Source organism: Clarias gariepinus, chromosome 4 (genome assembly GCF_024256425.1).
Source record: "Clarias gariepinus isolate MV-2021 ecotype Netherlands chromosome 4, CGAR_prim_01v2, whole genome shotgun sequence".
Lineage (NCBI taxonomy): Eukaryota > Metazoa > Chordata > Actinopteri > Siluriformes > Clariidae > Clarias > Clarias gariepinus.
The window spans coordinates 10,892,358-10,917,051 of NC_071103.1; the positions used below are offsets into that span (position 1 = coordinate 10,892,358).

The following is a 24,694-nucleotide window of genomic DNA, read 5'->3' on the forward strand; positions in this document are numbered from 1 at the left end:
CTAATCTACTGCTGTTACAGTTATTGTTATATAATAATTAAGGTCTAATGCTTGTCTCCCCCTAATAGAGGTCTGGAAAATTACACATTATAGTGTAACCATGCGACTAATCAGATGACATATAAGGAAGCTAGTGTTTTCTATGATGTGCGGTTCTGAACATGTGCTGCACTGAGTCAATCATCCTCATCACAAATAAACACCTCACGGCCCAACGCTCCCCTTTAAGTCATGCGTTGGGGCTCCCACACTTAACAACATAATTGGTGGCGTCATACATAAGCGCCCCCGTAACGAAAAAAGTGTTTGTGTGTATATTGAGTATGTATACTTATATCGTTAATTGTTTTCTTTATTTATTACATAGTTGTACCCTATCCTTATTAAAAATTGGAAAGAGACACCTTGTCTGTCATTTTAATGAGAGTGGAGTTTTGCTCGCTGTCAAAATATACGGAGAATGTATATACTGTAGAGGACAGTAAAATGACTTTGCATTTGTATTGAAAGTGCTGAAACATGCCAAAATGCCTATATCACAGCCCAAACTGCACGAATCAAGGGACAAATCAGATGATGATGATGATGATGATAATAATAGTCAACTGCAGCTTCTCAGAACCAGGGAATCATGTATTGTGAATTGTAAGATAACCTTAGAATAATTATGTGGTAATTTTTTTTAAACTGAATAAACTATCATTAATGCTCATCTATGTTTTATGGACACATAAAATAAAATGTGTGTCTGCTTTGGAGCATTTAAAGCAAACCACAACTTCCTTAATTTTGCAAAGAATGCTTAAATTTTTACGCAACAATTTTTACACATCATATGCTTTATAGGCTTACACCAATTTTAACGCTGAAAATGCCTATTTTGGGGGCACATATAAAATCATCTCAGCAAAACAGCTCAAGTTAGCAACTTGTTAGCAAGATTGTCCCCTTTCATTTATCTTGAGTAGCTTCTTTGGCATACATATTTTCTGCATTTTATGTATAACATTTAAAAAAATAAATAAATTAGCACTAATACTGAGTTTTGATTATAGCAAATTAAATAAAAAATAATATTCATTTTCATTAATTGGCATCACCAAAAACTTATATATATATATATATATATATATATATATATATATATATATATATATATATATATATATATATATATATATATATAATTATGCTTTTTCTTATTCTTTGCATTGTTGGAAATATTCCTTTGTCACTAATAATTGATCCTCCATTTATTTCCACTGCTAAATCCTTTGGTGTTTTTGGGTCATCCTTATGCTGAACAACAACATCTGTACATTTTTTGGCACAGAGAACATCAGAACTAACGTGGAGTTAGTGCACTTGTCCTTGGCTGTCCTTGGCTGCACTCTAGTTGTTGGCATGCAGTGGTCTCTTTTTTTTAGGATGCACCAAATTGTTCTACTGGCTTTATCCAGTGCTTTTGCAAAGGCTCTGATGAATTTTCTTTCTACTTTCTGTATGTCTTAGTTTTTATTTATTTATTTATTTTTATTTATTATTATTTTTTTTTATTTTATTTATTTATTTTTTTTAAAATTTTTCGTGTTAATAAATCTACATATGCATTTACGTTGTGGATCTGACCATAATGGTAGCACATGACCAGTAAAAACATAGAGCTAATCAATTTAAGAAAGAATTACTGAATCTCTTCCAAGAAATGTTTTTCTTCTAAATTATTTTTCATATAAATTTTAGTGTAATGATGAATGTAACGTTTTATTTTCCATTTCCTGCGTCCATGTCATACGCTTGCATCAGTCTCGCCTGCACACCGCACATTACATGTTCACGAATTTTTTTTTTTTTTAGGTTTATTTACACAGATTATTTGCAAGGTCCAATGTCCTTGTTTTAATAAGAAAGTAGCGAATCATTCGGACGCTATTAGTATGAGGAGACCGTGGTGCAGGCAGTAAGGCGCTGAGAGGGCTGTCTGCTGAAGTATGTTGTACTGTATAGTATTATAAATCTAAAGTCTAATTATAAAGCTAAGCAAAAATCACTGATGCCTTTGTTGAAAAAATATTGTATTTTTTATACAAGCCTCTGGGCTCTGGCTCAATATTCTTTCCTTCTTTCTTTCTTTCTACGACTAAGTCAAAGGTATCACGGTGAGACGCAACTACCCCGTTTTCCTATGCTTTTTACATTTACATTTAGGCATTTGGCAGACGCTCTTATCCAGAGCGACTTACATTTTTTTTTTATCTCATTATACATTTGAGCAGTTGAGGGTCAAGGGCCTTGCTCAAGGGCCCAACAGTGGCAACTTGGTGGTTGTGGGGTTTGAACCTGGGATCTTCCGAACCGTAGTCCAATGCCTTAACCACTGAGCTACCCCTGTAGTGTAGCCAAGTTATTTCCCTCAGACCTACAAAAGACCACCTCATCAGATAGGTCTAAATAAGAGATTTGCTTTATTTTCTGTGAAAATAATGTTGTATGAGATGTTGTAAAAATGTAGACTACTTATTATATCAATCACGCAACTTAAAGTGCCCGCCTTATTGCTTATGATAACTTGTACCATTTAGAGCGATGCTTTAGATAAAGATTGGTGTGATTATGTTTTTGTTTTCTCATTTACGACACGACAACCACTTTCCCCTTTTCATTACATCCAGACACTTGGTATATGCTGGAATACTTTTGGAATTGCGGGTATAAAATTAATACACCCATGGGAATTTTAAAAAAGGCTTCTCATTCAATTTAGTATGTATATGAAAATTAGAGATGTCCTATTACAAGATAAAGCAAAACAGGAAATGTGAGATCTATAATCAGCAAAAAAAGAAACGCCCTTTTTTCAGGACTGTGTATTTCAACAATAATGTTGTAAAAATCCAAATAACTTTACAGATCTTCATTGTAAAGGGTTTAAACAATGTTTTGCATGCATGTTCAATTAACCATAATCAATTAATTAACATGCACCTGTGGAATGGTCGTTAAGACCTTAACAGCTCACAGAAAGTAGGCATTTAAGGTCACAGTTCTAAAAACGCAGGACACTAAAGAGACTTGTCTACCGACTGTGAAAAACACCCAAAGTTAGATGCCCAGGGTCCCTGCTCATCTGCGTGAACGTGCATTAGGCATGCTGCAGGGACTACAGCCACATCAGCATGAGGACTGCTGATGTGGCTAGGGCAATAAATTGCCATGTCCGCACTGTGAGACGCCTAAGACAGCGCTACAGGGAGACAGGAAGGACAGCTGATCATCCTCGCAGTGGAAGACCACGTGTAACAACACCTGCACAGGATCGGTACATCCGAATATCAAACCTGCGTGACAGGTACAGGATGGCCACAATAACTGCCCGAGTCACACCAGGAACACACAATCCCTCCATCAGTGCTCAGACTGTCCGCAATAGGCAGTCCATGAGGAGGAGATGCACTGCAGTACTTCAAGCAGCTGGTGGCCACACCAGATACTGACTGGTACTTTTGATTTTTTGAGCCTCCCTTCATTCAGGGACACATTGTGAAACATTTTTAGTTTATGTGTTGACTCCTTCAATTTTTTTCTTCAATTCAATTCAATTGTATTTGTATAGTGCTTTTACCAGTTGGCATTGTCCCAAAGCAGCTTTACACAATCAAAAGAATTATTTAAGTTTGTATGGAATTTGAATGTGTATGAATCAAAATGGTCAGATAGTCCTTTTAGTGTTCATACAAATATTTACACAATAAGTTTACTGAAAGTAAAAACAGTCGAAAGTCAGAGGACGTTTCTTTTTTTGCTGAGTAGGCTATATTAGAAAAATACCCCCGTGAGAAAATCCCCTAGGAGAAATTTGATAAAGAGAGGGCGGAGATTACAATCGATGCAGGCACAAGCAGAGTGTTGAGCTGACAGTCTGCTTGCGACAGGGGTTACCAGAGGTTAATCAGATTGAGTGGGATTCGCGTCAGTCAGAAGATCTTGAAAGATTTTTTCTTTGTTTTTTTCCTTTTGTAACAAGTGAGAAAATCATTACTTGGACTAGGATGCACGGAATCTTGCGTTGGAGTCCGCTGTGTGAGTCATCTATTTTTCACATTACACATCCCTGACTTTGATATTCTCAGATTCTTTCATACAGATACAGCGTATTAGCCGCGTTAAAGCCACTAGCGGTATTCTAGCCTGCCGCAGCGGGGTAAAGGTCATTTAAAAGCAGACTTATACTGTTACCCTTTAACAGGGGTGTCGAACCCGCGGCTTACTAGCCGCTTACGTAAAAAAAAATAAAATAAAAAAATTTACACAACCGCTGGCGTGATTTAACATACGTTAACCAGTTGACTAACACGATTGACTTGAAGTTCGTTAATAGCCTGTCATTGGCCTGAATGGGAAGATTCTTTTTAAAGAAACGGAAAGCCATTTTGCTTGATATGCCAGACTTCGTTGTCGCATTTTAAGGCTTCAAATTTCACTTCATTCCATTCTACCGTAGCCCGGAAATTTCCCACTTCCTACGAGTAACCACAACTGAATACAAGCCAGACCTAAAAAAGATCGTGGAAACCATGGACTGTCAGGTGTCCCACTGAGTCAAATAAAAGGAGGTATAGGCTGATTTAAATCCATAAAAACTATTGTGTTATATAGGTGTATAAGTGATACTGTTGTTGGCTCTTTGCAGTGATAAAGGTTTTTTTTTTGGCTCATTATGGCAAACAGGTTCGCCACCCCTGCCCTATAATATTACATTTTTAAAATAACTAAATTTTTTCTTATTGTTTTTTCTTATTGTTTTTCAGTAAGCTGCATGTCTTTCCTGTATCTATACAAAGCAGAAGGAAGTGAATGTTGTGCCACATTTCATCCTAATGGCACAACAAAATTTCATCTACATGAGCCAGGATCTTCATGTAATCAATACAATTGGTGTGTTGATGTAAGTATATACAGCATGAGTATTCACCTTTATGTCTGTAATGATGGTCTTGTCAATGTCACTTATGTCAGACCTAAATGTTTTCACATTCATTGAAATATTTTTACTAAGTTATTTTCAAATAATTTATTTATGCTGGTAGAGGAGTTGTTCTTTATTTATATCCTAATTTTCCTAAATCTTATTGTAAATACTTGCTCTGGGTATCTACAACCCTCAAGAAAGCTTCTTTAAATGCATGAAATTCAAGTGTCCACATAAACTGTTTTTTCCCCATCACAACACATCAAGAAATTTTACAAATGCAACATTTAAATGAATTGGTAAATGATTTCATGCTACTGTGCTGGTGTTTACATTATTTAAAGAGTGAGACGCTTAGCCGATTAATAATGTAAACACCACTTATTAGCTACTAAGTAAAATATTAATATTATCTATATATACAGATTATAGCCTGCTTTAGTAATATACTGACACTCACTTTTTATTGTTTGACAATATGTTTACGTCAGTTAAAATAAGAATGATCTAGATGCATTATAAATGATTTAATTATGAACTGTGAATAATGGAATGAAATATGAATGATGTTGATGCATCACTGTGTGGTATACAAAATTAATCACTGATTTGTGGGGGATGATATAGGTTTAAGTCAAATATATTAGAGCTTTAATTGATGACTGAGAAAAAAATGATAAATGTATAACCGTGTTTTTTTTTTTTTAAAGAACACTGTGGTGGCCAATGAAGATAATTTAAATCACACAATAGTCATCAGCAGAGATCCTCATAGCATCATTTTTACCACCTGCTATAACAATGTTACATACAAAAGTGCTTGTAATGGGGTAAGTAATGACATTTATTTTATTTACTATCATGTATTCACTTGAATCACAAGAGGAGAAAATGGAATGACTTGAAGACAGCAGTCCACAAATGGTCACTATTGCATTTAACTCAACTTGAGTATTTGTATGAAAAGAGTGGGCAAATATTGCAAATTCTAGATGTGGAAAGCTTTGTGTGCCATTGAGAACGTGATTAGCTTCACCTGATCGAGTTTACAAGCCTTTTTGTATGAGGGGTGATTCTTTTTAAATACAGTGGAACCTCGGATTACGAGTAATGCGGTTTACGAGTGTTCCGCAAGACGAGCAAAGATTTTTAATACATTTTGACTTTAAAAATGAGCATTGTCTTGGTTTACGAGCACTGAGTACCATGTTTCACGCATGCGCTTATTGTTTTGACCCCAAGCATCACGTGATCACAACTGAGCCAACAGTTTTTCTCTCACTTGCGCTGCGGAATCATCTCCCCTGCTGGGTCTTAGTGCTTGTCCCTTACTGGTATAATCAACATCCGTGCAGCGTGTACTGTTTACTAGAACACTGTGACCCCGTTTGTGTAAAACATATTTGATTTTGTGTTCGGAAGCGCGTGTGTACAGCGCGTGTACTGTTTCTTATGACACACGTGTGTGTGCGCGAGCAAAAAAAAATTTTCAATACAGAGGATAAAAATCTATTTTCTTCCTCATCGCAGTGTGTGTGTGCGCGCGCATTTGACACTGTGCCGGCTGTGTGTGTGTGTGTGAAACCCCTATTCACAAACACACGCGCACAGAAAGGCGAGAGACACACACTCTGCTCTCCGAAGAAATACTGCTCTGTCGCAAATCTTTTCAGAGGTAAGGTGCTGGGTCATTTGTTTGTTTGTTTTACTTTACAGCAATGATTCTGTTAGTTTGCGCTCACACAAGTGTCATTAGCAATGTTTATTGCCAATTTCACATGAAACAGTGTAGCGGGAGAGAGACGTTGATTTATGACCGCTGTTAGTGTAGTCCAGTGTGCGAGATGCATTGTGGGTAATGCAGTCCAAGTGTGTGAATGCGAATGCAAGATGTAAGCTAGGATATAGAGCCTGAGTTTTGTTATTCAGTAGTGTTTTTAGTATCCTCCACTTACTCTATCCTCACACACACACGCTCGCGCGCACACATACACAGCGCCTGCGTGCACAAAAGGGAAACGCTTATCTGCCGGGATTTATTTTTTACTTTTTTGAAAGGTAAAGTGCAGGTTAATTTGTTTTATTTTTACTTAATATTCTGTATTAACGATGCTGTAGAACAAATAATTTAAGTTTACATTATTTCTTATGGGAAAATTAAATTTGGTTTATGAGTGTTTTGGAATACGAGCCCATTTTTGGAATGAATTGTGCTCGTAATCCGAGGTTCCACTGTAAGTGATTCAATTTTTTTCCCTTTTTCTTTAACATGGTAACTTGGTATTATATCTTTCACTTGGATGTTAAAAGTTGCACTGAGTAAATACAGCAGGATAAAACTATCTTCTTTTCATGCTGCTAGGGAACAGTAATTATTTTAAAGGAGGGCGATTCTTTTTTTAAACTCACTGTATATATACTGTATACCCTTTACCATTCCTAGCATCTCCATAACATGTCTTTTTAAGTCTTGAGAATGTTGATAGGATCCAAAAATTATTCACACTAAGCATTTGTTCTTGAAAGAACAGATTGCCTGTAACTGGACTTATCAATATTTAAAAGTCAGAGCTTGCAGTCAAGTATTTCAGCTAAGAAAATGAAATTGAGAAGTGTCAGTTGTGTATAAGCTTTGACCTTTAAAGTGGTACTGTTGTGTTTGTCCATAGTTATGACTGAGATAAAAACCAGATGACATTTTATCAACAAGTTATCAATGCAAAATCGCTGATACTCCCAAAGTACATGGCCAAAAGTATGTGCACACCTGAAACATATGTGCATGTTTAATATCCTGTTCCATTACCATGACTATTTATGTCTAGTTGCTTCCACACCTTTGCTTTTATAATAACCTTAGCATTTTGGGGAAGGGATTTTACCAACAGCAAGTCTTTGTTGATTTCTTTATGCTAAATTAGGCAGAAAATTATTAGTGAGTTTGGGGGAAGCATGCTGGCCACTTAAAGTTCTTCCACTTCAATCTTGACAAACCATGGCTTCATGGGTGTTGCTTTGTGCACAGAAGCTTAATCATGCAGGGAATGTTTTGGCCTTTTTAGTTCCAGTAAAAGCCAATTAGTTAGGTATAATGTGACACTCACATACTTTGGGCCATATCATGTAGGTTAAACTTTCTGGCTGCCCAAAATAAGATTCTTAGTTTGATCATGTCTATATGACAGAAAAAAGTATTTTCTTAGGCTGGGTTTTTATTTAAAATTAAGTGTTTATAGGACTTTTGGCTAATGTTTATGTAGAAGATTGTGTTTCTGATGAAAAAAATAATCAAAGCCCACAACTCCTGCTTGCATTTTACTTGCTTGCTTTGTAATCATATGTATAAGGTTTGTCCCTCTGTTTTCATTTCCACAGAAGATCATCAACTGCCCTTGTAAGTACAACATTACTTTCACTGGATGCTTATTAGAAACTAATTATTTGCATTCTTTAACAACACTTATCAAATGTTGCTAGCATTCTCATATAGCAATATGTTAACCACTAAAACAAGTATAGCCTGCTATTAACAGCTTATCAGTTACATTAGCTGAGAACATTTATGTATCTGAAACATATGAACTGCATACACAGTATATTACATACTGTATGTACAGTATATTAAGTCAGGGCATATACATGTTTGCTTTACATAATACATGTGTTACTTTTCTGCCTTTCAGCCTGTAGTGCAGTGACATCCCCCCGAAACAGTGGACATGTTGATAGGGTTCTTGGGGTCTTATTTATTATTCTCCTTTGTAACCTAATCTTTATTTGCTAGAATGGTCTCGGATTTTAAGAATGTCATTGTAATAACTTATAATTTTAAGTAATCTTTCTGCAATAGAATTTGTGAATGTGAATATTTTGACAGCTTTCAATGCTTCATGTTGTATACAGAGATGTTAAATGCCTGGTGCAGATGTGACCTCAGCCAAAGAATACACTGAAAAAAATCTTTCTGAGTCATAATAGTTTTTTTCTGGGTAAAGCACATAGCTTTTTTCCTCATTTTAATAGCATGAGAAAACCCTAGGCCACAGCATTAGTTACATCCATTGAATATACTTGATACAAATGTGCACATTAGTTCCATGTGAATTAACTGATTTGCATTAACACTAAATATCCATCATGACCTTTTCCAAATCTTCATTATACATGTATCAGTCATTCACTATTTATAAACTACCTTTCTAATCTAATTATGATGTTTAAGTTACTACTTTGTCTAATTAATTTACCTCCAAACTGTGACCCAATTGTTTGCCTATCAACTTATGTAACTTTTTTCCACACGCCAGCAGTGAGCCATTTACAAATCATTTATTACACCTCTGCTAAAGATGACTTTTTGGGAAACATTGACAAAATAAATTAACACATCATATGTCTTTCTGTAAATTGTCCATTAGTCACTAATATCCATCATTACCAGGAACCTAATTCCTGGCTGGGCTGCCAGTTAACAAGCAAAAAATAAAGCAGCCATTCTTTGTCAGTTATGTGTATTTTTTATCCTTATTTTTTTATCTCACCAATATTTTTATTAATTTTAAAATAGGATATAACAGGGTAACCATGTAATGTTTCAATACAGATTTTATAACCCCTTTATAATCCCCTATAGCACCCACCCCACCCCTCCCTTACTCCAAGCCAGCTTTAGTCAGGGAGGGGCGTGTAAGAAAGTGTAAGAAAGGCTATTTAAAAAAAAAAGGAAAGAAACGAAAAAAAAACATGGAGCTTGAAGTTTTTTGGTTCTGCCTGCAAAAAAAGGGAAAAGAAAACAAACAAACAATTAAATAGGAAGGGATTCCCCTCTGAATCTTCTCCAGGGATAAACAGGACATAATATCTCTGAACCACTGGGCGTAAGTGGGTGTCATGGCATCCTTCCACTTGAATAAAAGAGAACGCCTGGCCATGAGTGTCGCAAAAGACAATATACGCTGTTTAGCTGGAGTTAGACACCCATCTTCCTCTCCAGTGATACCAAAAAGAGAAATCAGAGAGTCTGGTTCAAGGTTGCATTTCAATATGTACAACAAGGTTTTAAAAACATCCCCGAGATGCCATTTTAAATGTATAGTTAAAGTAAAAGCTACAGTTAAAAAAAATTGTCAAACTAGAAAAGCATAAGAAAAAAGAAATTTTACAAGTACAAATTTAGTAAGGATCCCAGGAACCATTCTTTAAATTAAATGTCATCTGTTAACAAAATTGATCCAGTTGACCTTACTGCAGAAAGTTGTAAGTTATTAGTTGTTAGTTATTATATTATATATATAATATAATTATAAAGATATATTATATATATAAATATATTATATATCTGGACAGAATTGAATGAAACATTTGCAGTACTTAGATATCTGCCCGAAGTTAAATCTGCACCAAAATGGTGAACCTAAAATCAAATTTAACCTACTGTAGATCAGGAAGAGAGGCATAAATACTTACACATCAAGCTTATTTTTATTGTGGGGAATACCAGACTATGGGAAGGTACATTAGCATTATGCAAATCACATTCATACCTAGGGATAACATATTTGCACAAATTTCCCAGAAAGTAGCCAGGTACCCTGCAGCTGTGAAGGGTTTCAATACAGATTTTGCAGCAATGTGAAGCAGCAATACTTCTCAATACAACAACATGGCAGCAAACAGGAACACTGATATTTCAACTATTTTATGTATAATATAAAAAATATTTTGCAAATGTTAGTAAAAGTATTTGCAAAAGTAAAAACAATGATCTACAATCCCATTGTCACTAAACCTGAAAAGCCATGAACTCCCTGTATACATGGTTGATTAAACGCTAATTAAATAAAATTGCTTCTGACTTAAATCATAATACTTTAATCTTTATAATAAATTAATACATAAATAAATTTTGCTTTGTGTATTCTCATCAGTGATACATAAATAAACAAAAAAAATCCATTTACCCAAATAACACTGTAAGACATTTAAGAGTCAGTATCTATATTATCTTTGCTTCATAGCAAATTAAACAGCTAGAAAAATGTATCAGCGGATCACTGGGTAAAAAACCCACCAAGCACAGGGAGAACATCCAAACTCTATGCACACAGACCCCAAGGTGGGAATCAAACCCAGCCCCTGAAGGTGCAAGGCAACAGAAAGAACCACTAAGCCACCATACCGATAGATAGATAGATAGATAGATAGATAGATAGATAGATAGATAGATAGATAGATAGATAGATAGATAGATAGATAGATAGAGTGAGTGGATGGATAGATGGATGGATGGATGGATGGATGTGTGGGTAGATGGATGGATGGATGTTTGTTTGTGTGGGCAGATGGATGGATGGATGGATGGATGGGCACGAAAGCACAGAAACATTTGGCCAAACCTGTTAATTATTGAATCCAGGTGCTCCAATCAGGTCCCTTATCCCAAGTAAAGTTTAATCTTAATGCTTCGGCATAATAAAACATCTTGCACAATGCTATGGTGCCAACTTTGTGGCAACAGTTTGGGGAAGGCCCTTTTTTATTCCAACATGACTGTTTCCCAGTGCACAAAGCAATGACTATAAAGACATTGATGTGTTCAGTGTGGAAGAACTTGACTGTCTTGCACAGAGCCCTAACCTATATATATATAGTGAGGTCAATAAGTATTTGATCACCCTGTGATTTTGCAAGTTCTCTTACTTAGAAATCATGGAGGGGTCTACAATTTTCAGCATAGGTTCATTTCTACTGTGAGAGACAGAATCTGAAAAGAAAAATCCGGAAATCACACTGTATAATTTTTTAACAATTTATTTGTGAATTACTGTGTCAAAAAAGGATTTGATCACTTGCTTATCAGCCAGATTTCTGACCCTCAAAAACCACTTATTTTGCTTTTAAATAGTCCATATGCTTCTTACGGAGCCTCTTCTTGGTTTTCCTGGCTGTGTGCTTTGGGTCATTGTCATGTTGGAAGACCCAGCCACGACCCATCTTTAATGCTCTGACTGAGGGAAGGAGGTTTTGCCCAATATGTCACAATACATGGCCCTGTTCATCTACTTACACTTTGGCTGATTGTGGGGTGCAAAGGTGTCTTTATGACAGCTAACAACCTCAAACAGGTGCTACTAATTTAGAATCATAAGCAGAGTGTAGCTGGACTATTTATAAGCAAAATAACTGGTCTTTGACGGTCAGAAATCTGGCTGATGAGCAAGTGATCAAATACTTATTTGACACAGTAATTTACAAATAAATTGTTTAAAAAATCATACAATATAATTTCCAGATTTTTCTTTTTAGATTCTGTCTCTCACAGTGGAAATGCACCTATGCTGAAAATTGTAGACCCCTCCATGATTTCTAAGTAAGAGAACTTGAATATATAATATATAAAAGCACATGGCTAGAAAAGGCGGAGTTCTGCGGATGCCATACTCAAAACAAGGGCAGACCTCACAGTCTTCCCTGCTTGCTTCAGAATTTACAGTGATTCGGTGGTTACACGTCAGAGTGTGTAAGAAGATGAAAAAAAAGAAAGAACCTAAAGAAGGTTTTCTTTCCATTTTTGTTTTTTTCCTAACACTTGGACAACATCATCTCCTGGACTAGGATGCTCAGACTCAATAGGAGTCTGTTGTGTAAGTAATCTTTCATATTTTATATGACCCTGACCATGACAATCTCAAAGGATAAAGGCTAGAATGACACAGAGACACAACACAGTGTAGAAGCATTAAAATCACTAGTGGTATTTTATCCTGCCGCAGCGGGTGATATAAAAGTGGTATAATGAATGTTTCTGTTAGCCTATAATCATGAATTGTAGAATTTCAAATCATAAATGTCTTAAATCTCCATTTAAACCTCATTGTGAATTATCATTTGTTTTAATATGTCTTAAATTATGACTCTATAATTTTTGTTTTAATCTTCTCTTACTACTCAATGTTATCTTTGTTATGAATGTTATCTTGTTTTATTGTTAATTTATTTCAGTTTGATCTAGAAGGCGACCTTGGGTGACCAGAAAGGCGCCTATATAAATAAAATGCATTATAATAATAATAATAATAATTATTATTATTATTATTGGCCTCAAGAGCTGGTAGCAAAAGTTTTTGTTTTTTTGTTGGTGCTGCTGTGGTTATTTTAAATGTACACACTAAAACATGCTGGGTTATTTTTTCTAACCAAACGCAGGGTTGCCTCTGTTGGGTCATTTTTCTGGGTTATTTACGGAGAGTTGGGTAGTTGTGTAACCCAGCTGCTGGGTTGAAGTTTGGTTGGCCCCTCCCCCAAAGTTCACTGGTGTATTCAGCGGCTGTGTCAGCTTCGTGTCTTCTCTTTTGAGCTCCCACACCCCTGATGACGGTTCATTCTCCTTGTGCATTTAAGGGAAAATGACGTTAAATACAAGGTCTGTATACACATGTCACTCACCTAAGTCACATATGACTAAAAAATTATCACTATATGTAACATTTGTTACTGTTACCGTGTTAAGGTTACACGCTTTTTAGCTTTCTTTGTAGAATGTTTGCAGAGTGTACGAAGATGGTAAAGTGATGAATGAACGCTAAACTGTTAACTGTAGTGCTAGCATGACGCAGGCATTTAGTTAGGTTGCTAGCGTTAGAAACCACATTAACATTAGAACTCACTGCTTGAGACAATAAAATGCTGGGGTGTTACAAAACACCGATCTTCTCACAAATATGCATGCCTGCGAACCCTCACTATTTTCCCTGGAGACTCCAGTTTTTCACTAGCTAGCAATTTACTCCGCAGTCAAAATTCTCCCGAGTTAAAACATTATTTTACACCCTTTCCCCTTTGGCAAGTATGCAAATATGTCACCCAGGAGCGTTTCTAGGATTTTCAGTTAAGGGGGGCTCAGCCCCATAGATGTTTAACACATATTTGACTTGTTCAGAATCAGTACTCAAATGAGTCTTCTCGGTCACACCGTATAAACCGTTTTCTATGAACAGGTACAATTAGAAAAATGTAACCAGAAAACAGCATATAACTTTAAACTTACACTGATTAGCAATATAAACAACACACCTATGAGGCTGGACAATGGAATAAACTGTGTGGGTGCCAATAATGTCAAACATTTATCTGTTAATTCTTTGACAATGGAAGGTTTTTCAAATTTTATAGCTACTAGGCTATTTATTTAAATTCATTAATATAGACAAACATTGTTTTATTGTAAACAAAAAAACGGATTTTTTAAATATAATTCTTTTTTGTTTATATTTATTTTTAAAAAGTAACTTTTAAGGCCAATAAATGTATTTTACGATTTGGGACTATATTTAATACAATACAATATTTATTACAAAAACACGGATTTTTCTATCTCTGTAAATCACACTGCTACTGTATGCAGTTAAACCGAGTGCACTGAATTCTGTCTGTCACTGTTTTAATCATTTATGTGCATAACTCTAGGGTAGTTATGCACAGTGCAATGTTTTATATAGACACTATATAGGCTTTCCAATTAAAACAGCAACGGCATGATTGTTTTATAAAGTAGACTATAGGTTCGAACTTCGAAGAGTGTGTATTAAGGGCTTCATTTTCACTAGAGGAAACAGCTGGTGTGATGAGGGTGAACACAGCGAAGATTTAACTGATTAATACCTCATGACATTTTGTAAAATGTATTTATGAGAAAGGACTGCACTGAGGCAGATATAACAATTTATCGAAAAACACACACCTTGCCTTAATTCTCCCTCTGTGATGGCGAATTGAAGACCGCGCTGAAAGACGGGGAGGAGCCGAAGTCTGCCGCCGCTTTCATATGAAATTTAAAGGGGACGATGGGCGATCACCAATTTGTGTGAAGTTTATGGAGTTTAGGGGGGTTGAGTACAAATGTTAAAATAGCCTAGCGACGGCCATGATGTCACCATTAACTGCTGCATGTAAGCTAACCAGGTAGCCCTCTTTAACCAAAGTTGCTTGTGACTCAGGCTAAATTAAATCAGTCAACCCGTCAACTATGGGAAAAAGTACCACAGCTGTTCAGATAACTACTAGATGGAAGTATTAATATTTGGGTGATTGTAATGTGCCAGTATGAAACCAGCTATGACAATGCATTTCTTCGGTAATTGGCTTTAAATCAACGTGGACCACAAGATCAACTAGTCTGACTAAAAAATAATAATAATATTTAGGACCTTGTTTGGGGATGTTGTTTATTGCATATATGTATGGTTTGCAAAACTTGGAAGTTTTTTTGTAATAGACCAGTATATCAAAGTAATTTAACTGTTTAATAGACATGGGTATTATTTTTTTTACAGATTCACTGTAAAACATTAAAATAATAATAACCTATTTGTGAGGTAGAATTAACCTAGCATATATAATATATATATATCATATCATATATATATAAAAATATATAATATGACCTAGCATTTGGGTTGAATATTTAACCCATCTTGCTGGGTTAAACAAATAACCAATTTTGCTGGGTTAAATTAACCCAGCATGTAGTTGGTCCAATATTTACCCAGCAGCAGTATTTTTTAGGGTGTACTGTTTTTTAAAAATATGTTTACAGTTAGAGCAGGGCCTTGCCTTCAATGAAAATGGACAGCAAAACTTTTGCAAATATACAGTATGCGCATTGGTTATCAATTATATACCAGTAAACTACGGACGGGACTATGCTCATCTATGGCTCATTAAAGCCTAGACTGTCTGGTCTGATCAAACATAAAAAGTTAATATAGCGCAAAAGGCTAAAAAACAAGGAATCGGAGTACTCATCAGTGAATCACGGCTTGCTGTGTAAGAGGCTAAGCAGGCAAGGAGTTCAAGGTTGTTGTTCCAGCCTCCAAATTCCCAAGATCTTAATCCAATGCAATCCATTGCATGCATGGGGTGTTCCGGACAGATGAGTCTGAGTCATGGGAACCTCACCCTGCAACTTACAGTTCTTAAAGGATCTGCTGCTAACATCCTGGTGCCAGATACCACACAACCCTTCGGATGTCTTGTGGGCATCTTGTCATGCTTCAAGGGGTCAGAGCTGATGGCACAAGGGGAACTTCAAGGTTGTTTTAATGTTATGGCTAGTCCGAATATATATATATATATATATATATATATATATATATATATATATATATATATAAAAAAAATATATATATATATATATATATATGATTTACCTGTATATTTACAACTGCAGACATTCTAGGCAGAATTTTTTATCTTAAAACTAAAACCCATTATGAAATTAATTATTGAAGTCCAATCTGTGTAGACTGTGTAGAAAAATGCAATAAATCTGTCATGTCTTGTGGAATGGAATATGAAAAAATAATGAGTAATATTGTGAATGAACTCATAATGTAATTGATTAGTTAGATTGTCTGTAGTTAAAGTGAAAACTATGCGCAGTACATGTGATGAGTCATACACAATGTGCAGTGTGAAATATGGGTGTAATATTAGTGTCAATACAGTAGATAATAATACTGCTACTAATAGTAATAAATTACTACTACGACTTATAATAATATTATTATTATTAATAATAATAATAATAATAATAATAATAATAATTTCTGTGATTAACTTCTTTAAGTAAAAGTTTATATTTTGTAAAGAACCATGGATCTCATTTAAACTTTAACCAGTGTAAAGCTGCTTTGCAACAATGACAATTGTTAAAAGCGCTATACAAATAAAATTTAATTGAATTAAATTTAACAGCACATTAATATGAAGCTACAGGCCTGGTCTATGTTTAGGTGCATTTGTGTTAGCAGGGACTATTGAACTCTATACACCCAAACTGCCAGGCACAGGCACATTTTCTTTCCTCGGGCAATCACTGTCATAAACAGTTGAACTGGACTATATGCATCAACATGCTTCTTACAAACTTCTTACTGTACACTACACCCTACTGTACATCACTGTTATTTACACTAATCAAACATCCGGTGCTGATGTATGTATCAGTCATTAACTATTTATAAACACTGTATTTTTATCTGATTATGATAAGTTGGGCTTTGTCTAATTAATTAGCCCCCAAAACTGTGACCGTGATTTTCTGCCTATCAACTTGTGTAGAATTTTGCCCTCACTTCCCTCAAGCAGCCATTTAGTTTCTACAAAATAATGTACACTTACATACACTAATTTACTACAATGACTTTTAATTTAAATCATAGTAACATACACTAATTTACTACAATGACTTTTAATTTAAATCATAACATACACTAATTTACTACAATGACTTTTAATTTAAATCATAGTACTTTCGTTTTTACAAATAAAATAATACATTTTGCTATGTGTACCCAAAGAACACTATAAGACATTTAAGTGACTGTATATTTATTATATTTCCTACATTGCTAATTAAACAGCTAGTAATAATCCTAGACAGCAACAGAAACAACAGCAGTCAGGTAAATTAGCTGGCTATCTAAAAATGGATCATTGTTCTCCGATGTGTCAGCAAAGTTGTATGTATATGTTTCTGTAGGCCACAAACAAATTTCAAGGTTTTTTTTTTTTTTACTTTAAAGTTTAAAGGCAAATTACTGAAACTGAATTGTGAATTGGAATACACTTTTTCCCAAAATAGGTCAGTTAGTTACAAATTACACAAAAAAAATATAAGATATGAAATATATGACTTTAAGCAACAACCAATTTTCCCTGGTGACACATTATTAGAAAGGCATGCAGTATATACAGAGATTTAATAGTAAGTGTATCAATCAAATTTTATTTATTATTATTATTATTATTTGTACTTTTTTCCTTGTTTTATTGACTGCGATAGGCATTTTTGCCATGTTTCAGCACTTTGAAAACAAATGCAACATAACATGATTCCCTGCTTCTGAGAAGCTGCAACTTGATGTTACTAGAAGAGGGTGGGAGATTACCCCACCAGCCTAAGGTATTTTGCAATGTATTTTGTTAAACAGACACTAGCGTCATTCCACAAGATAAGCAAGATAAGCATGTACAGTATTTATCCTTATGCCATGGCTGTGTCTCATTCACTCATTCACCTGAGCCGCTTCCCAATTTAAAAAACAAATGAAGATATTTGGACGCGGTAACGACAGCAGCAGAAAGTAACATTACCATAGGTGGAGAGGGACCAAAACAGGAAGATGAAGAAAATGTACACCTGTGTCATGCTGACGAAGAACTAACAGATGTTTCCCAGGGAAGAGTGGAAAGCAGAGAAAGTCATAGCTCTTGTGTGAGATGAAGTTCAAGTCAGCTGTAAAAGTAATAGATCAGAGAAAGAGAGAGAGAGTAATTAGTTTTACAGAGTAAGACCTTAAATTTAACAGTAAAAACTGTGAAAATATGGTTTATTGCAGTAAAATGATATTCTGTATCATAATATCATGAAGCATCAGTTTATATTTTACTAAACCTTTGTTGATAGATTTTAAAAATCAAAAACATATCTGCTCATTATAGTGTATATTTTACGGATTTTAATATATATATATATTTATTTTTATTTTTATTTTTTTTTGGGTGGGGGCTTGGGACGCCAGGAGGGAGTCTCGCCCGGGGAGCAACTCAGTGTAGAACCGCCACTGCCCCCTTGTGCCAAACCCATTACAAAATACATGAACATATTTAACACCCCACTGCAGTGTGCACTTAAAAACCACAATGCAGGACAGAGGACATAAACAATTTTAACATGTGTGTGATAAAATCATTTTTTTGTGGTAAAGTCGTAATAAAAGCCCTTCTATAAAATTATATGCTTAGATTGTCTGCCCAAAACGCTTAAAAAATGTCCACCCTGACACTTGTATATTTGATGTTGAGAATTTAAATATTGTTTTGCTGTCTTTATTTAAAAAAATAATAATAATACATGGGACAATGCTGATGTCCGAGTCTTGAATACATTTTGATGGGTTTTGATAATTTGATTTAGGTTTGTATTCATTAATTAGTATAAAAGTACTCTTAATAGTTTCTTAACAATAAAGTCCGAATGCTTAGCAGTGTAACTTCTATCTCTTTTAGCTCTCAGCTAGTGTGATAAAATGATGCTTTCACAGAATTGCTGAATGAATTCACTGTAAAAAATAAATGTAATTTGTATGGTTATCTATTTGAATTTTACGTGCTAAACAACGCCAAATGTAATTTATTTATTTATAATTTTTGCTTATTTGTTCTTACGTATATTCCCAAAATTTTCGAAGAAATGTTTTGCTTGTTTGTTTGTTCGTGTTTTTTTTTATGTTTTTTTCCGGAATAAAAATAATTTGTTTTTTTATTTATGTAAACATTTAGAACATTGAACAGTGGCGGACAATGTGTATTGTTTTATCATTTAGTATGTTATTCCGAGATTTCTTTAAATAAAACAGAACAACACTTTATTATACAAGACGTCCATTAAACAACAACCTCGAGACACTGTGCGAGAGCGATAAGTGGGTTTTAATAATAGGTTGGCCCATTTATCACTCACCATATCAAGTACTAATTTACCTAAATTCTTATACTGGTGTAATATATACATACAATATTTTTATACATATATATTCAACATTACAATAAGAATATATTTGGGTTGTATACCTGTTGTAGTGCTTGTGTAACTGAAACAGAAATGATAAAATAAAGTTATGACTGAAGAAAGAAATACTATATCCTCGAATTGAAACTTAAAATTTATTTGTCCTATACTGCTTGGTAAAATTGTATTATTGAGACAATCCTGCCAGTGGATGCTACTGTATGTGCTTACATGTCTGTTGTGCTGTGCTGCTCTGAGTCAGACTCCAATAAAGCGTCCCAATCCGTCTCTGATCTTTATCGAAAAACTTTACGCTGTCTTCTTGATATTCCACTACTGCCGTTCCACCGCGCACAAATTTCCATAAACAGTCAATTTAAACATTTAAACGTAAAGTAGGTGAGTGCGTTAGTTGAGAAAATGTTCAATTAAAAAGGACATACCAATGGACATCAGACGACCTTAGTTATCATACACGCGCGCACACACACAATAATTAAAAGTTTCGACACACATTCTCATTTCATGGTGTTTCCTGCTTTTTTTTTTATATTTATTTATTTTTACATTGTAAAACAATGCTGAAGGCATGCAACATATGCAATATTCCCCTGTGAACAGTTTATATTTAGATATGTCTGCTACTTAACTTATGCTCTGTTTTTGAGGCTGGTAAATAAACTTTTCTTCTGCAGAAACAGGTTTTGGTTTGGTCTTGCTTTCCTAGACCAAAACCTGTTTCTGCAGAGGAAAAGTTTATATATATATATATATATATATATATATATATATATATATATATATATATACTGTATACTGTATACTGTACACGGCCACAATTAGTTAAAGAAACGCGACGAATCATGCAAGAAACACGATACACGTTATAATGTATGCACCAACATTTGTTGCCACTATTATGTATATTATTTGTTTCTCTCTTTTCCATCTTTAAGCATACCCTAAGAAGAAAACTAATTTCAGATTTTAGACGGATTGTTAGTCGGATTTGATTGTCCCAGAGTCAAAATGACCAGTAATCCTAAAATACCCCCTTCTACCGTTTACATAATTATAGTTTATGTTGAGTCTGGTTCCTCTCAAGGTTTCTTCCTATTGCGATTTCAGGGATTTTTTCCTTGCCACTGTCGCCGTCACCCTTGGCTTGCTCATCAGAGAAATTTCATTCATTCATCTCATTATTATCTAGACACATTTTTCTCACACATACACAATTTATTCTTATTATTATTCTTATTCTTATTATTCTTATTGTTATTATTATTATTATTACTTGATTATATATATATATATATATATATATATATATATATATATATATATATATATATTAATGAATTTCTTTCATTTTTGTGAAGCTGCTTTGAGACAATGACCATTGTTAAAAGCGCTATATAAATAAAATTGAATTGAATTGAATTGAAAAGTTTATTTTTAACAAAAGTGTAAAACATAAAAAAGAGTTCGACCTGGGCGAGCCTTCTAAGAAATGTTCATCTGTTCGAAGACCTATCGAGAACAACTTCAAGGGAAAGGTAACAAAGTATTATTAATGTGGCATAATTGTTACGTGATAGGCTAACAGGCTTTCTAAAATACGATATATATAAAATTAGTATGAAATATTAAAGATATATGTAATTACCGTCATAATTCATGATGAAAAATGTATCTATACCCCATGCACCCATCTCCCCGCCCCCCATTGGCCAAAGATGGAACATCACGTGCTGCTCAACCTCACTCCTTCATCTTTTTCTTTTCTTATCGGTGTAGTGAACACATTTTAGCCTATATGTGGCTGGGCTGTATGATGTCACCATTAACTGCTGCATGTAAGCTAACCAGGTAGGCCTCTTTAAGCAAAGTTGCTTGTGACTCAGGCTAAATTAAATCAGTCAACCCGTCAACTATGGGAAAAAGTACCACAGCTGTTCAGATAACTACTAGATGGAAGTATTAATATTTGGGTGATTGTAATGTGCCAGTATGAAACCAGCTATGACAATGCATTTCTTTGGTAATTGGCTTTAAATCAACGTGGAATACAAGATCAACTAGTCTGACTAAAAAAATAATGATAATATTTAGGACCTTGTTTGGGGATGTTGTTTATTGCATATATGTATGGTTTGCAAAACTTGGAAGTTTTTTGTAATAGACCAGTATATCAAAGTAATTTAACTGTTTAATAGACATGGGTATTATTTTTTTTAAAGATTCACTGTAAAACATTAAAATAATAATAACCTATTTGTGAGGTAGAATTAACCTAGCATATATAAAATACAATCATATCATATATATAAAAATATATAATATGACCTAGCATTTGGGTTGAATATTTAACCCATCTTGCTGGGTTAAACAAATAACCAATTTTGCTGGGTTAAATTAACCCAGCATGTAGTTGGTCCAATATTTACCCAGCAGCAGTATTTTTTAGGGTGTACTGTTTGTCAAAAATATGTTAACAGTTAGAGCAGAGCTTTGCCTTCAATGAAAATGGACAGCAAAACGTACGCAAATATATGTGCATGGATTATCAATTATATACCAGTAAACTAGGGACAGGACCATGCTCATCTAAGGCTCATTAAAGACTAGACTGTCTGGTCTGGTCAAACAAAAAAGTTAATATAGCACAAATGGCTGAAAAGAAGCGCATCAGAGCACTGATCAGTGCATTACAGCTTGCTGTGTAAGAAGCTTAGCAGGCAAAGAGTTCAAGGTTGTTTTTCCAGCCTCCAAATTCCCAAGATCTTAATTCAGTGCAATCAATTGCATGCGTGGGGTGTTCTGGACAGAGGAGTCAGAGTCATGGAAACCTTACCCTGCAACTTACAGTTCTTAAAGGATCTGCTGCTAACATCCTGGTGCCAGATACCACACAACCCTTCAGATGTCTTGTGGGCATCTTGTCATGCTTCAAGGGGTCAGAGCTGATGGCACAAGGGGAACTTCAAGGTTGTTTTAATGTTATGGCTAGTCCGAATATATATATATAAAAAAAAAAAAATATATATATATATATATATATATATATATATATATATATATATATGTATGTTTACAACTGCAGGCATTCTAGGTGCATTTTTATATCTTAAAACTACAACCCATGACATAACATTAATTATAGAAGTCCAATCAGTGTAGACTGTGTAGAAAAATGCAATACATTAGTCATGTCTTATGGAATGGAATATGAAAAAATAAGCTAGTGGTATGTGGGATTGACTGTTTTCCCAGTAGCACTGAGTAATATTGTGAATGAACTCATAGTGTAATTGATTAGTCATATTGTCTGTAGTTAAAGGTAAAAACTATGCGCAGTACATGTGATAAGTCATACACAATGTGCCGTGTGAAATATGGGCGTAATATTAGTGTCAATACAGTAATAATACTACTACTAATAGTAATAAATTACTACTACTACTTTTAATAATATTATTAATAATAATAATAATAATAATAATAATAATAATTTCTGTGATTAACTTCTTTAAGTAAAAGTTTATATTTTGTAAAGAACCATGGATCTCATTTAAACTTTAACCAGTGTAAAGCTGCTTTGCAACAATGACAACTGTTAAAAGCGCTATACAAATAAAATTTAATTGAATTGAATTTAATTTAACAGAACATTAATATAAAGCTACAGGCCTGGTCTATGTTTAGGTGTATTTGTGTCAGCAGGCACTATTGAACTCTATACACCCAAACTGCCAGGCACAGAAACAGTTTCTTTCCTCAGGCAATCACTGTCATAAACAGTTGAACTGGACTATATGCATCAACATGCTTCTTACAAACTTCTTACATCCTACTGTACATCACTGTTATTTGCACTAATCAAACATCCCGTGTTGATGTATGTATCAGTCATTAACTATTTATACACACTATCTTTATCTGATTATGATAAGTTGTGCTTTGTCTAATTAATTTGCCTCCAAAACTGTGACCTGATTTTCTGCCTATCAACTTGTGTAGAATTTTGCCCTCACTTCAACAAAGAGCTATTTATGACTCATTTAATAAATCCAGAAGATTACTTTTTAGGAAACACTGACAAAATAAACTAACATAAAATGTCTTTCTGTAAATTGTCCATTAGTCACTTATATCATCAGCATCATGAAGCCCATTTCTGGGCTGCCAACCAGCAGAAAATAAAGCTTCTATGAGAAAGCTTTGTTTTCTTATAGAAGCAAATAAAGCAGCAATTTAGTTTCTACAAAATAATGTACACTTACATACACTAATTTACTACAATGACTTTTAATTTAAATCATAACATACACCAATTTACTACAATGACTTTTAATTTAAATCATAGTACTTTCGTTTTTACAAATAAAATAATACATTTTGCTATGTGTACCCAAAGAACACTATAAGACATTTAAGTGACTGTATATTTATTATATTTCCTACATTGCTAATTAAACAGCTAGTAATAATCCTAGACAGCAACAGAAACAACAGCAGTCAGGTAAATTAGCTAGCTATCTAAAAATGGATCATTGTTCTCCGATGTGTCAGCAAAGTTGCATGTATATGTTTCTGTGACACATTTTTCCCTGGTGACACATTATTAGATATTAGATTAGTATATACAGAGATTTAATAGTAAGTGTATCAATCAAATTTTATTTATTATTATTATTATTTGTACTTTTTTCCTTGTTTTGTGCACTTTAGACTGCGATAGGCATTTTTGCCATGTTTCAGCACTTTGAATATAAATGCAACATTACATGATTCCCTGCTTCTGAGAAGCTGCAACTTGATGTTACTAGAAGAGGGTGGGAGATTACCCCACCAGCCTAAGGTATTTTGCAATGTATTTTGTTAAACAGACACTAGCGTCATTCCACAAGATAAGCAAGATAAGCATGTACAGTATTTATCCTTATGCCATGGCTGTGTCTCATTCACTCATTCACCTGAGCCGCTTCCCAATTTAAAAAACAAATGAAGATATTTGGACGCGGTAACGACAGCAGCAGAAAGTAACATTACCATAGGTGGAGAGGGACCAAAACAGGAAGATGAAGAAAATGTACACCTGTGTCATGCTGACGAAGAACTAACAAGGAGTGGAAAGCAGAGAAAGTCATAGC

General features: G+C 34.4%; 2 long non-coding RNA genes across 6 annotated transcripts in view; one reads left to right on the forward strand and one right to left on the reverse strand.

The window, feature by feature from the left end:
- The window catches only part of LOC128520147 (uncharacterized), a 102,193-nt gene that overhangs the window by 55,202 nt on the left and 22,297 nt on the right, over positions 1–24,694 (reverse strand). For 4 of the 5 annotated variants that reach the window (XR_008357914.1, XR_008357915.1, XR_008357913.1 and 1 more), the window contains exon 2: positions 18,171–18,266. This is a non-coding gene — a long non-coding RNA (uncharacterized LOC128520147). Of the gene's footprint in view, positions 1–18,124; positions 18,267–24,694 lie in introns of all 5 variants that reach the window. The other variant, XR_008357916.1, reaches the window with a different exon arrangement.
- On the forward strand, positions 4,768–9,460 carry LOC128520148 (uncharacterized). The gene is made up of 4 exons (XR_008357917.1): positions 4,768–4,945; positions 5,680–5,799; positions 8,345–8,363; positions 8,653–9,460. It is a non-coding gene; the product is annotated as an uncharacterized LOC128520148 (long non-coding RNA).